Genomic DNA, 16029 nt, shown 5'->3' on the forward strand with positions numbered 1-16029 from the left:
TTCTAACCAATTCTGGTCCTCTGAAAGAACAGTCCATACTCTGAACCACTGATCCATCTTTTCTGCCACAGTTTACAAATTCCATCAAGAATTCATTGACTTTTACTAGAGACTTCTCACTATACTGTGTGTAAGATCTTCAACAGCCCACAGCTTTCTTGAGTGTGTAGCATCATGGAAGTGAGTAGACAATAAAAGGGTTGATAAGTGTATAATTACCAATTATGAGTTGAGAGACTTGGTGAGAAATGAGAAAGGATACAGGTTCAGGGGGTGGCTGGAAACAGGCACAGAAAATCACATTGCTTTAAAAAGAAAAAGTCAATGTGCAATCTCTACTCATTCCAAAAATAGAAGAAAATCATTTCAAGGAAGTTATAGACCATGTATATATTGCAGGCTAGTGAAGAAATTGACCAGATCAGCCTCCAGCCCATTGATCAGCAAAACCATAGAGGGATGTTATGTATTTTTCTATCTGAACCTATTTGGTTTCTCCAAGACCATTGTTGGGGCCCCATAGCTTTCCTTGTGACATCATTCTTTTCCTACTCTTCCTCTGCTACCATCCTAGGGAAAGTCAAGTTTGTAGCAGCCTTAAGTGCCCCAGTTCTCTTATAGCCCAAGTCTCTTCTCGCTAAATAAGACCATGTTAACTGAATCCCAGCAGGGTGGCTCTAAAGAAATCGACAGTGGGTCTCTAGGAAGAACACAGCTGCTTCCCAGAGCATCAAGTGTGTAAGATCTACTTGCTTGGCACAGACAAAACAGAACTCTGTTGTGAGGAGACTGTGTAAGTAGCCAAAGGAGAGAATGAAATTGGTCTCTAAAATCCCCATTCCCTCCTGAGTTATTACTCTTTGTAAACTTACTTCATATGCTTAGTCCAAGATCTCAAGAGTAAAAATGCTTCCTCAAACTCTGAAATTTAATTTTCAATATTGTTAAATAAATGTTAAAAATAATATTTGCAACCACTGTGATATTTTTCCCTGACAAGGGAATTTCAGTGCCAGATGTCTTTCCCAAGGAAATAGATGGAGTTAGGACTGATCTGCGGCATCAGATTGATGTGTCTCGTTAAGACAGGAGAAGTGAGCAATTCTAACTTAGTTATGATATACTGCTAAGATGAGGACAGGAAAGAAGAGGGCAGGAAACTTCATAAGAAACTTTTGCTTGTTTTCTGATCTCAGCCAAGCTCCTTTTTCCTTGACCATACCCTAAAAGTTTCTCCAAAGAAAGCAGCTGAATCACTTAGTAACCTTACCTATCTTGGAGGCAGCTGAAATCTTTCCCGTGCAGTTGTTTTAGAAAACATAGTTACAGTGGTGCCCTTTAAGGCTTAGACATACCCAGCTGCTTCTGCCTCTTCAACAAAACTTTGCAAATATTCATATGCTTCGATATATCTTAAGCCCTGAATTTTTGGTCCCAGAGCTTTATGGAGAAATGAGGCATGTAGTTTTGAATGGTCAGCCCTTCTACCAGAATAAAGAGATGAGCAGACTCTAACCATTCACCTACATTGCTCCTCGATTTCCTTGTAAGCAATGAGTTTGATCTTATGATCTCAGTTCCATGCTGTGTCCAGTGAGGGAGGGTGGTGATTGCTAGCTTGATTGTGTGGATAGAGTGTTATTAAGGCGGTGTCAACAAAGGTAAAACATTCACTCTTGTCTGCTCAGAGCTGGGGACAAGATAAATAATGCACAGGCCACAGCAAGAGAGGAACTTAGATGTGAAATCAGGGATGACAGAGTAATTTTCTGAGACTATGTGGGACTTGGCCATGGCTCCTGTGCATGAACAGGAGTTTACAAAACAGACCACCAAAAGGAAAGAGTGTTCCAAGGAGCAGTGACAGCAGCATAAAGGAATGGATAAAAGAAGCAGCACCAAGTGCTAAGGGAACTCAAGGGTGCTTGGATGTAAACGAGATTTGTATGAGAAAAGAGACTGAGAAGAGAGGGCAGGCCACGAAGGAACTATTGGGTGAGTTTGCATCTGTATGTACATGTATACATGTTGTGTTCATGTTTGTGAAGGCTAGGTGACATTCACATTGCTCAGGTTTGGTTTTGTTTCTTTATTAGATGGACTTGGGACTTGTCTTGTAGGCTACGCTGGTCAGCAAACTGTGACAAGTCATCTGTCTCTACCTCCTCAGCACTATGATTACAATTGTGGGCCACCACCCATGACATTTTATAAGTGGGTTCCTGGGATTCTAACTCAGGTCTTCATGCTTGCAAGGGATTTCCTGACTGAGCTGTTTCGTTCAAGCCACTTGAGAATCATAGGAGGACTCAGGTCGAGGAGCACAGCGACCAGGTTCCTATTATAGAATAATATCTCTTTTGTCAATGTAGAAGAGGGTTGGGGACGAGTCAGCTGGGGAGTTTTATAGACATTATCCAAGTAGGTTATTCAGGCTAAAAAGGAAGCTGAGGCAACAGGAGCAGAGAGGTGATATGTCGACTCTCTTTGTGTAACAAGTCCCCAGACCTTACCACAACTGATGCTATGACAGAAGTGCTATTCAGGCCTCAGGACCCCGCATGCATACAGCAGTACCTGTCAAAATGAAAATAAAGACATAATCCATCAAAGTCCATAGTTCTTGGAAAGTCTCTAAATGTACTAACCTTGGTTTTTGGCTTCTATAGTTCAGCTTCTGGCTAACTGTTATTGCTAGCTGAAATATATCAAGCCAGAATGTGGTTTTTATGCTTAGAATATAACCTTAAGAAAGGTTCAGGACTGCACTTGGGTCCCAAACACCCAATATAGTCACTGGCCAGCTAATAAAGACTTCCTATTGGCTTGAACCTGTGTCCAAGTGGTTTTCTCTGGTGGACGACTCACAAAATTTTGATCTAGTGACCAGCCAGATGTAAGGCTGATAGAGTCCAGGGAGTCTTGGGTGTCTCCCAGAAGCTCAAGTTGGATGCAGATGAGTGAGGTGCCATTTGTCATGGGTACGATCTGTATTGTGGCCAAAGTGGGTAATTAGAACAGTGCCTAGACTGGTCTTTGCCACTTCACAGTAACAGTTAACAGGCAGTGTGGGCTGGCCTGGTGCCAGGCTCTGGTCTTGGTGTGTTCTGTGTATGTATGCAGAGAAGGAAGAAGGTGCATTCGAGGTCTACACAAATCTTAGCCCTGTCATTTGCTGAATGCATGAACTTAGACAAATAAGCCCATCTATACTTCAATTTCCTCACCCATAAAAGTAGGAAAATAATATTTAACCCATCTGGCAGTATGGTACATGGATTAGATAATCCATCATAACTCGGGTTGGTGAAGGGCATGGAAAAAATATCCATTGAATGTGGTTGTTATTGTTAACACATGAACAAGCTCATTTAAATCACTCAAATTCTACTGAGTTTTGTCAGCTCTAGCCTCTAGAAAAGGAAATTGGGTACAAAGAACAGGCAGAATAAGGAGCAGTCAGCCCCAGAGGCTGCCATTCTTAAGTGCCAAATTAAGGGCAATGCCTACCAGACACGGTTCTGGTGGCAGGTAGAAATGGGAATTACATAAGGAAATGCCCTTCCAGTCTAAGCCGTGCCTGTCATCCGCACTTCTCTGGAAGTTCTTGTCACTAACAGAGACGACTCCAGAAGCACTGACCTCAGAGTGGAGGCCAGCCTCTCTCCTCCCTGCTCACTGGCTGCGCTGTGTGTTCTCTTAGCCCTTGCTTGCTGCATGCCTCTGGGAGAGCAGAATGTGTGTTTGGCCACTCCTAGACAGCATCTTTCTCTGTTCGCCTTCACTGCTAATCTTCTGTCTGAGGAAGTAACTGCCTTTGCTAAAGCTGGAGTTTCCAACCTAGTTCTATGGCAAGAGGCAGTTGAGAGTCACCTTACAGGGGTCTTCACTGGGAATGAGAAAGTACTATTTGGATTTGCCAACAACTAGTCACATTTAGCCACAATTTGACTGCTGGATGCTCAGTTAAATCAGAATTTCAGATGTATAAGTTTTAGGTAAGTTTCAGCATGTCAACATATTTAGGAGTCAGCAAAATGGTTCAAGCAGGTAGAGGAGCTTGCAAGCAACATGAATGTGATCCACGTTCTACATGGTGGAAATTGTCCTCTGACCTCTACACATTCATACATAACTATACACATTAAAAAAAACCTACAAACAAAATTCCATAAAAATTTAAATATACATGTATGTACATATCGTATTCCCTGGGATGTTACTCTGATATTTAAATTTAACCTGGTGTCCTGTAGCTTGTCTGGCAATGCTGTGTGGAACAGTGCATACTGGTGACTACTTTTCCACCTACATACTAGGGGTGAAGAGAGGTCATCATAGATACTAGAGGGATGGCTTGGCAGTTAAGAGCACTTCCTGTTCTTTTAGAGGACTCAGCTGTGATTCCTAGCATTCTTGTGACATGGCAGCTCACAACCATCTGTAACTCCATGCCCAGAGGATCTGACACTCTCTTCCGGCCTCCACAAGAAGCAGACATACAAATATGGTGCACACACATATATGCAAATAAACCATTCATACCCATAAAAATAAAATAAAGATGTCTTTAAAAAGGCTATCATAGTCAGGTGCCCATGATTGAGTTTCATTTTACAAATTAAATGAAATCATGTGTTTACCTACAAACAGAATGTTTAAGATGTAGTTATTATTGTTGTCATACCATGTGAGCGTAAACAGGCCATTTGAGGGTCTCTCAACATTGATTCACTTCCTAACATGTTTTAGAAGCTTTAGAATTGAAAATGAGGTACACTCCCCCACAAGACACTTTTGTGCATCTGAAAGATAGAAATAGAAATCCAACTTGATTTTACTGTGTTTTTGTCCAGGACACACTAGATAAATAGTTCTCATTTCCCAAAATAATTTCTATATTTTCTTGTATCTCATCTGCCCATACGCTACCTGCCAAGCTAACTTTATAAAGAAGAACTAGTCCAGACACCAAGGTCTTTATCATTAAAAATAAAGTAGAAGCCAGATGAGGTAAGGCTCATTAATTTCCCCTTCTTTCCCTGTGAAGAATTTGGCAAAAACAGATTCTCCTAACTCAGCCAGCCATTTGTGAAGGCTATTTGCCCTGGGCCAATTATATATTACACAATAAGGGGGCCCAATAATTAGCTAATGAATTGGTTTCTTTGGGAAATGGTCAGACATGTCAGGGGTTCAGGAATATTTAGATTGCCTCTATGAGTCTTGCTAGAAACATCTGGCCCTTTTTTCTTCAATCAACATGCACCCTGAAGGGTCCCAAATTCAAAAATGATTATATTTCATGTCACTTATGTGCCTTAACAGTTTGACAAATTCAACTTGTGAGAATAAGTGACTCCGTGCTCAATTTACGTTGATCCCATTTTCTTCCAAACATCCAAAGAGAGAGAACCATTATAGATTGATAAAAGCCACTGATTGATCTATTGATTTCCAGACCTTAAATCTCCTAGGGAAGTCTTTGTAAAGTTCGTGTTCATAAAATTCTTGTTCTGCCACAAAAGCTCCCGGTGGATTGTGTTTCTCAACTACAAGGAGAATCATCAGGGCAAAACTCTGAAAATGTTTCTTTAGTATACAGCAGGCAGGAGGGCCCTCCAAAATCAGTCTCAATCTGGTTTCTTCAAAGGTTTATTTTTATTTCATTTTTGAAAACTTTTAATTTGAAGAGGGGGGAAAAAGTCCTTTCAAGCGCAACAACCCGCAGTGATGTAAGTGCCTTCCTGTCTCATATATAATCATGTCTGTTTGGACATGCTGAGTGTCATGTCCAGGGCTATGGTGCCACGTTGAGAACAATATTGAACTAAATAGTTTTGACAGAACAGCCAGACCTTTTCTTGGGGCTCCTGCTACATTGCATATCTGCTTCTTTGTACACAACGGGGGGAGTGAGTGATGGAAAGCAGAGGTTCAATGGCAGCTGCAGTGGGCAAAGGCACCATCAATGGGACCTCTTTATTGATTTGCACTATCACCGGGGAACAGAGGACACATGACTCTATTTTCCAGGTTATCAGGTGCGAGAAAAAGTATAGCCGCTTTTCTAAAATGTGTACCCTTGATGCAATAAATGCTCTGAGTTCTTCCCATGCAGACTGATGTCAACATTTGTGGGCTAAGCTCAAAGAACTTCATTAATCTCTGCTTCTCCTCCTATTGCCCCGTGGAGGGTTGTTTGTTTAAGTGCACGGGGTTGGGGTAGTGAAAGCCGGATGCATTTGTTTCCAGGTGAGTGTTGTGTGCATTTATTGACAAACAGCACATCACTGTGACTGCAGAATTTTCTGAGATAATTTAGCAAGGTTTTAACTCAATAATATAAAAAGTTGGTGCAGCCGTTCTGATATCCTCTTCCACACCTGTGAGTCCTGGGCAGGTAGCCACTAAAAGGCTTTGTTCTTTAAAAGAACTGAATTCACCAAGAGTAAATAATGACTAAGTGAACAAGAACCTTCCCAAACATTTTCTAGGAGGCAGAGAAAGAAGAGATCTGGGAGGCTTCAAGAGTGATGTGAAGGATTGGAGAGATGGCTCCGCCAGTAAGCACCAGGTAAAGATGAGGACCTGCATTCAGCCCTTGGTGCTCCTGTAAGAAGCCAGTGAGGTGTGCATTCCAGTACTGGGGAGGCGGGGACAGCCATCTAGCTAAATGGATCAGCTCTAGGTTCAGTGAGAGACTCTCTCTTGAAAACGAAGGTAATACAGAAAGCCACCTGATGTCAGACTTCAGCCTGCATGTGTAAGTGCACACATATATATGCATTCAGCCTTGCAAATGTGCACATACCCATATGAACGCATATAGATACACTTCCCACACAAACAAGGAAAGAAGAGCAATGTGAAGACCTGTATGTAGTAGGCTCCCAAACAGTCCTGTGGTGTCAACACCAATGGCCTTTCACACAGACAACATCCCCTTGGGTTTCAGTGAAAGGTCATGGTGCTCGTACATAGTACAGTGGCCGGGGATGGGAACTTCCAAGGCTCCTCACTCATGGATCTGGAGTATAGGCACATCTCTCAGCAGGGACAACAAAGTCAGGGTCTCAACACCATCTTTTCAGGTGTTCTTCCAAGAATAATTAGGCTCCAAAACCAAGAGCCTCCATGTGGACAAACTAGAGGAAGCAACTTCCTCTTTCCTGTGTGTGTGGAACATGTGTGTAAAGGTACACTTCACATGTGGAGGCAAGAGGCTAATATTGGATATCCTCTTCTGTCACTCCCTTCTGTCATTTATTTTCTGAGACAGGGTCTCCCCCTGAACCTAGACCTCAGCTAGATCAGCTGGCTAGCAAGCCCCCAGAATCCTTCTATCTCCACTATCTACTACTGCTGGCAGGTGCACACTGCATGTCCAGCTTTTATACTGGTGTTGAGGATCTAATCTAATCTAACGTCCTAATGTTTGCTCAGCATGTATTCTCTCAGCCCAAGCTGTCTCCTTTTCATGACGGCCTCAGAGATTCCAAAGCCTCACTTCTGTCCCGATTTCCTAGTCCTCAGCAGTGGTGAAAAGGAAACAGTGACCTCCTATCCGGTGACAGAGCATCGGCCATCTTGTAAGCAGACAACTGAAGACAGGCTGTACACTGGGGATGTTTCTTTGAAAAGGGTAGTTTACCACAGTGAGGAACTGATCCAGAACCCAGACGGTCTGAAGAACAGCAAAACACATCAGAGTCTCCCCAAGAAGACTGGACAGCAGGAAAGGATGTCTGCAGATGGAAGTACCTACTCAATGGCCGCATTCAGTTTTCCTCACCTGCCAAAGGCTAAGGTTCACCCACAGCCTCCCAGGCTACTGAGCATTTTTGGGTCTGAGACCACACACACACACACACACACACACACACACACACACCTTCCAAAGCTGGGACACACACACACACACACACACACACACACACACACACACACCCCTTCCAAAGAAGCTGGGTCATTTGCTACTGATCAGTTCTCCACACCATCTCTGCAAGCTTTCCCCCATCACCTTCATGTCTACCAAGCCCTGCAAGCTCTACCCTGAGATCTGGGTTGCTCTGCTCCTTCCCTTCATCCATCCTGTGCTCCTTTTGGACTTTGGAATTCAACTGAGGCAAGGGTCCTTCAGGTGACCTCCTCAGCTTCTAGGATATGTGTTCCTTCACCGTAAGGCTATCACCTGCATTGTAATCAGCCCTCTCCCAATTACACACTTTTATAAAATCCAGGAAAGGATCTTAAAACTCATTCTTCTTTTCTCTAAATAGTATGTTTGACTTTGACATCATGGAGCTTCCAATGTTACATTTTGTTCCCCTGCCCCATCCTGGGAAATCGAGACTAAAGCAGGTGAGAGGTAACCCAGGCTTCCGAAGCTGGTGGAAGGGCATGACCTCCTCACCCAGCTCCTGTTCAATGATCCTTTTGTTACCCGGGGTCAAAATTGGTGAGCTTTCCCCAGGCCTGGGGAAGCCTGGCCAATGAGCATGCCTTCCACACTGTGTTCCCTTGGTCTTTACACCTGTCAAAAAGGTATGCTCTTCATTATTCTCCACCAGCGCCGCTGAGATCTACCAATTCACCCGTCTGCTGCCTGTAGTCTTTGAACTAGATCTTCTCCTTGCCATCCTCACTTGAGCTTCCCAAAGAGAACAGTGTCTGATAAAATTTGGTGACCTTTGGTAATCTTCTGTGTGGCAGTTTGTATGTACCAATCTACCACAACATCTCTTGTTGCTAGAGTTTTCCTGCTTTGCCCACAGTCAGGACAAATCTTTGTCACCCGCCAGTCCCACAGCTGCTCAGACTCAACCAAGTAAACACAGAGACTTATATTGCTTACAAACTGTATGGCCGTGGCAGGCTTCTTGCTAACTGTTCTTATATATTAAATTAATCCATTTCTATAAATCTATACCCTGCCACGTGGCTTGTGGCTTACTGGAGTCTTCACATGCTGCTTGTCATGGCGGCTGCTGGCAGTGTCTCTCTCCCTCAGCCTTCTGCTTCCCAGAATTCTCCTCTCTCCTTGTCCCACCAACTTCCTGTCTGGCCACTGGCCAATCAGTGTTTTATTTATGGACCAATCAGAGCAACAGATTTGACATACAGACCATCCCACAGCAATCTCTATTGTTATCTCCATCTCACAGACGAGAAAACTGAGATGTCCAGAGGTCAGAGGTTAGGAAATTCACCTACATGCCAACACAAAGCAAAGACTAAAGCTTGCTTAAGAGTAAGATGGCCTTCTAACTTAGTAAGCACACGCGCGCGCGCGCGCGCGCGCGCGCGCGCACACACACACACACACACACACACACACACATTACCACAGCACTGTTCACAATACCCAAGTTAAGCAGTCAGTCCAGATACCCATTAACAACTGGATGGATAAAGAAAAACATGGTGTATACACACATTGGACTTATAAAAAACAATTGTCTCTCATTTATAGAAAAATGTGTGGCCCTAGGCATCATTATGTGATATGGCATGCACCAAGCTCAGGTGGATGGCTATCATGGGATGACCTCCATATGCAGAATTTAGATCTAAGTACATATGGAAGACCACTTGGGAGGGGAAAAGGGAGGAAGATGGGGGGAAGAAGAGGGATTTCAAGACTGGATGAAAGAAAAGAAAGAGTAACAGGATGATATGTTGTATTCTGCTATACATTTAAGACAAATTAATATCCTAATAAAAAATAGGGAGCCAGAGATAGGGCTGAACAGTAAAAGCTGTGAGGCCAGAGCTAGAGACCTCGCTGCTCTTGACTCTCAGAGGGAAGTCTACCAAGACAGAACAGCAACATGTTTGGGTAAGGCTGAACCTTAAAGCAGCCCCAATGTTTTTATATTTATAAAATATATCTAGATGTTTATATTTAAAAACGCTGCTGACAGAGATTTCATGTCCTGACGTGACACATCTTCAGCTTGTAACGTTACTCCTGTGCTGTGAACAGTAGAATGTAACTACCCCTAAATGCCTACCATCTGGGTTTGATTTTTCAGGCTGCAACTCAAAATTTTAAGCACTGAATCCAAATTGCTATCTTAATCTTTATTTTAGTCTCCAAATGCTTTTGTGGCTAGTGTAAAGATGAATGGAATTCGAAAGTGGCCATTAAGATGACGAGCGTGTGATGGAAACTGAGCCCACTATATAAATCTAAATCCTTCCATAAATTTAAAAGAGAATTCACTGCTCAAAAATAAAAACATAAATCACTCTTATTTTCTGAATCATTGCTTGCTGATGATCCTACCCAGCACGATGAGGGATCACTATATTATTCTGGATACAGTACGATGTTTAAATTTTCCAATAGTCTCAACTGCCCACAGGATTTACTACTTCATGTACTCGCCAAGATGGAATGTATTTCTGCATAATTCCTGTAGCTAAGTATTATTGAAGCTTTGGATGCATGGAACATTTAATATGTGTATTGAGTCCAGTAGGATCAGTTACTGAAATGAATTATGTTTTTTTTTTTTTTTTTTTTTTACACCAAACCATTGGAAGCCCAATTAGAAAATTGACCACTTATATGGAGGCTTTTTCTCCTCTGTCTCTCCTCCTCACTGCCCAGGTTTGGGCTGCAGGAATCAATTCATGAAGAGTCAGACTGTGACAGGCTTCCAATCCAGACTGAAGCATTTGAGCCTTGATAGAAAACAAAGTGAATGATGGAGCCGAAACCGTCAGTCTGGATGTGGTACATAGAATGTTCTCCAACACAAGGTAACAAGGAAATGTCTCATCTGCAAACACAAGAACCTGACTTCAATTCCAGCACATACATCAAAATATTTAGTCATGGGACCTCACTCTTGTAACCACTGCTCAGGGGGAAGAGGCAGATGGATCCCTGGGGTCAAGGGCAAGCCAGCACATGCTTGTTTTAGTTCCAGGGCAATGAGACCTTCTCAGAAAGGAACTGTGGTTGATGATGCCTTAAGAGTGACCTATGAAAATGTCCTCTGGCCTCTGCATGCATGCCTTCCTACATACATACACATACATAAGTCTATGCATGCCTGTACTCATGTGTGCATGCACACAAACATGGACAATGAATTTTGACTTTCATTTGAGGGAACAGTCCTGCATGGTGGTGAAGGCATGGCATAGTTAGTAGAGACAGGGACACGTGACAGGAACTCCTCACATCTTAGTGGACCAGGAAGAAAAGAGCTAAGTTCCAGGGCCCAGCGTGCTTTCCTATTTTCCTGACATCACTGATACTCAGGGTAGGTCTTCCATTCTAGTTAAGCCTCTCTGGAGATACCCTGACAGACACATCCAGAGGTTTGTCTCCTAGATGACTCCAAACCCAATCATGTTGACAGAAGAAATGAACTACCTTTTCTCCATATCATTTCCCACGGACAATTGAGTAGAAAGTCTGAGAACCCACCAGAACATCATTAGAAGTTGGTGATAAAACTGTGAGATGTGACAGGGACATTTCAAGGGGAAGATGGAAGACAGGTTGCTACCACTGGCTGTCATCTGGGCTGCTGCAGGGACAGCATCACAGAAGCAGCAGCAGTGGATAAAGGAACCAATATCTGTCTGGAAAGGAGATTCCAGAGTCACGGAGACTGCTCAGACTTACCCTCTCCTCTCTCTGGTCTCAGCACAGACCCTTAGAGAGACATAAGAGTGTGCCCCTCTACGTGGGAGATGGGACAATTGATTGGGTATAAGTGCTTGTACAAACTCTCAAAATGACCTTCCTAATATGCCAAAGCTCATAATATCCAAGTTGGATACAGATATGTTATCTGCATATTCTTTCTTCTTAAGTGTAAATTTGTTTGTAATTTTTTTCTATGTAAGTGTATTTAGCCATATCAGAAAGGGCATATATAAAATGTTGATACTGAGTCTCCAAGTTATGAAATTGCTTTAAAATTTTATTGCTTTATAATGACCATCTACTACTTCCAAAATATTCAAGTTCAGTTTTTTACTAAAGATGTGAATTAACTATTTCCTATTCCCTGCAGGGAGGAGATATGAAGTTACTTCTTGTATCTGGCCTTTAATTGATACATTTTACAGGAAATTAGTAATCACTATTGTTAGGAAAAGGTCCCCAATCTTATCTCAGATCCGCTCTATGAAACACCACTACACCAAGACCCACAATCCCGTGGAATGTCTTAGGTGTTTCAGTGCTGAAGATTAAAGTGTCTCCAAGGATCAAGGAGAAGTCTGAAGCATTGAAATGCTAATGAAGGTGTGCCTGAGAGGAAATTGCTGGGCATCTCTGCTGTGTTTAACGCTTCTGAAAGACCTTTACAGAATAAACTGGGTGTTCAATCTATGCTTCTCCAAGGGCTGCTGCATTTGAACTCGGGCTCCCAGGTAGCAAGTTAAAAGCACAAGTTAGGACACAAACCATCACAGTTTCTACTCAGAATCCATTTCATCCCTATAGTCAAAATTAGAATTCATATTTTCTTTCAAAACTAATTAATTCACTTAATATCTAGATATATGCTGTGCTAAGTGCAGAGTGTGGCCTAGACAGGGAGAAAGAAATATACAGCTAGGAAATGTTCAATATACACTGGCGAAGAAAGTTGTGTGGATGTGTAGTAACAGGACTTTAAAAGATGTCTCCTCCCTGGGAAGTTTGGCTTTTAGATGCTAGAGAGCTTCGTGGTGTAGTGATTCTGTGTGTTAACAACTGAAGGGAAGAAAGGCTTCTGGCCTTCCTTAAACTCGCTCTGTTTAGAAAGAGCTCATATCAGAAAGGGGTGCTCAGTCTCACTGACCTCCTGGGGTCTGAGGGACCACTGTAGAAGAAGGGGAGGAAAGACTGTGAGATGCAGAGGTTGGAGAAGAATGGAGTGAAAGGGTCTCTGTGGGCGTGGCTGGACCACTGCACTCCCAAACTCCCAGCAGCTGCGACTGCCGGGGCACGACCTGCACAAGGCCAAGCCACTCTACATTCTTGCATGGGATGGGGAAGGGGTTCACAAGCCTCAACTCCCAACTCACCTAATTGAGGAGCTGTGGACAGTTGGTGATTCTGGGGGAAGGACACTCGGTCTTATTCCAGGACCCTAGGTAGGCTGACAATGCTCTTAGTGGACAGCCCTAGACCCATGAGTACACAGACGGCACAAATGGGAGTCCAAGGATATCAGAACAACAGCGGGGGAGGGAGGACATGAAGTGTCAGGGTAGGGAGGTGGGGCCAGGCCTGGGAGGAATTAAGGGGAGATGTTAGGGCGAGTATGGTGAAAATACATTGTAGAAAGTCAGAGAATTAATAAAAAATTTCATTCCTGATCAGAGAATAGCCATAGATAGTCTAAATGAAATGATGGTAAATATTCCACTACACATCTTAACAATGTGTATGTGTGCATGTGTGTGTGTGCATGCAGCTGGAAAGAAGGATGAAAAGATTAATAGATGTGTAGATAGATAAAAAACGAAACACTCCATGTGGAATTTACATTAAATGCACTTTGGCTTTCAGGAAACATATTTATCAGTCAAAAAAAAATTACTACCCACAAGCTTAATTAAAACATCCCCTTATAGATTAAAAATTATGCAGATTTTCTTATGTTTTCTTATTAGTCTGCCCTCTAAAATTGTTTGAATGCCATACATAACAATCAAAAAGAAATCCAACCTTTTCTATGACTTCTTGTCACTCCTGGAACATCAGAGAACAGAGATCAAACACTTTGCCTCTCATTACTGATAGTTTCATGTGTAATTAAATGATTTAGACAAAGAGTCATTCAGATAAGAATGTGAGTGTGGAGGCTTGTTCATTCAAGCATGTTTGGGTATTAGTATGCCAGTGCACAGCCACAGCTGGATATTAGTATGCCAGTGCACAGCCACAGCTGGGTATTAGTATGCCAGTGCACAGCCACAGCTGGTTGTACAGTATGACAGTGCACAGCCACAGCTAGGTATTAGTATGCCAGTGCACAGCCACAGCTGGGTATTAGTATGCCAGTGCACAGTCACAGCTGGGTATTAGTATGCCAGTGCACAGCCACAGCTGGTTGTACAGTATGCCAATGGACAGCCACAGCTGGGTATTAGTATGCCAGTGCACAGCCACAGCTGGTTGTACAGTATGCCAGTGCACAGCCACAGCTGGATATTAGTATGCCAGTGCACAGCCACAGCTGGTTGTACAGTATGCCAGTGCACAGCCACAGCTGGGTATTAGTATGCCAGTGCACAGCCACAGCTGGGTATTAGTATGCCAGTGCACAGCCACAGCTGGGTATTAGTATGCCAGTGCATAGCCACAGCTGGATATTAGTATGCCAGTGCACAGCCACAGCTGGTTGTACAGTATGCCAATGCACAGCCACAGCTGGTTGTACAGTATGCCAGTGCACAGCCACAGCTGGGTATTAGTATGCCAGTGCACAGCCACAGCTGGATATTAGTATGCCAGTGCACAGCCACAGCTGGATATTAGTATGCCAGTGCACAGCCACAGCTGGTTGTACAGTATGCCAGTGCACAGCCACAGCTGGTTGTACAGTATGCCTATGTACAGCCACATCTATACTGCAGACTCCAATAAGACTGAAAATTCTTGAATTACTTGAAAATTGAGAAATCATGACAAGACAATGTCACTAGCCACTTCTGGAGTAAAAACAGTAACATTTCAGTGCATAGTTGTCTTGGTAGTTTTCTGTTTGGAGATAATTGTAAGAGTCATACAACATACAATTGGTCGTGAACCAGACTGTTACACACTGTCTTAGTTATCATTTCTATTGCTGTGAAGAGACACCGTGGTCATGGCAACTCATAAAGAAAATATTTAATTGGGGTGGCTGCCTTACAGTTTCAGAGGTTTAGTCCATTATCATCATGATGGGGAGCACAGCAGGATGCAGGCAGATGTGGTGCTAGAGTTGAGAGTCTCACATCTTGCAGGCAACAGGAAATGGAGTGAGACACTGGCTGGTATCCTGAGCATGGGAAACTTCTGCTGTTTTCTATAGGCTTAGTGCCTACACCTGAATCTACTGATATTTTAACTACCATCTGTGGCCCTGTGGCCCGGAAATCAGTGCACTGCTCAGGCTGCAGCCTGGCAGGATTTCTGATCCCACCTGCACTGGCCCTGCTGCTGCTGCCAAATGTAGTTTTCAACTAAGTATCATTCTATTTACCAAAAAAGACTCAGGGTCAGATGTTGGGGTGAAAACCTGCTAGCTCAGAGAGGCCAAGAAGCAACCAGCTAACCACAGTTTTTGGCTGGCGACCCAGCAAGAGAGAGACTCTCCAACAATTCCAAACCAAAAAGACTGTGAAAACTCCAAGTCCCAGTCTGCTCCTTCCTGTGTGTCTCTCTGTCCATCTTCCTAGCTTCTCTGTCCTCTCTGTGACTAATTCCTGTCAAAAGTTGTTGGCTCTTCCCCCTTATCCAAGACTGACTTTATTAACACAGTCTCAGGTTTGCGATCGAATATCCTGCAACAAACCTCAAAGCCAGCACCAGACAAGGGCTCCAACAAGGACCTATTCCAACGAAGTCATACCTCCGAAAAGTGCCACCTCCTATGAGATTATGGGAGCCAATTGCATTCAAACAAACACACATATATAGTTCATATTTACAGAAACATTTGGACTAAAGGGCATCCCCAAGGTGTGGCATAAATGACACTGCTTCCTTTACATGCTTCTTTACCCAACACAAACTTGAAAGACTCCTTGCTGAATGAACACTTTTTTATGACTTTATTTTTACTACTATCATAGTTAAAGTATTACATAAACAAAGATCTACTAGAAAGAAACTTAACCTGGTATGTGCAAAAGCCCTCTTAACTACAATTCTTTGGTTTAAACTTATAGATACAATAAATATCCATGAAAATCACAATTTACTGGCAGGGTGGTCATGGACATAAATGCAAGGCTGCGACGGCTTGCTAGTTTGTGATTTCAGGTATTGTATGTATGAAGAAGGAAGAAAAGATAATGTCA

This window comes from Peromyscus leucopus, chromosome 3 (assembly GCF_004664715.2).
Source record: "Peromyscus leucopus breed LL Stock chromosome 3, UCI_PerLeu_2.1, whole genome shotgun sequence".
NCBI classification, from domain to species: domain Eukaryota; kingdom Metazoa; phylum Chordata; class Mammalia; order Rodentia; family Cricetidae; genus Peromyscus; species Peromyscus leucopus.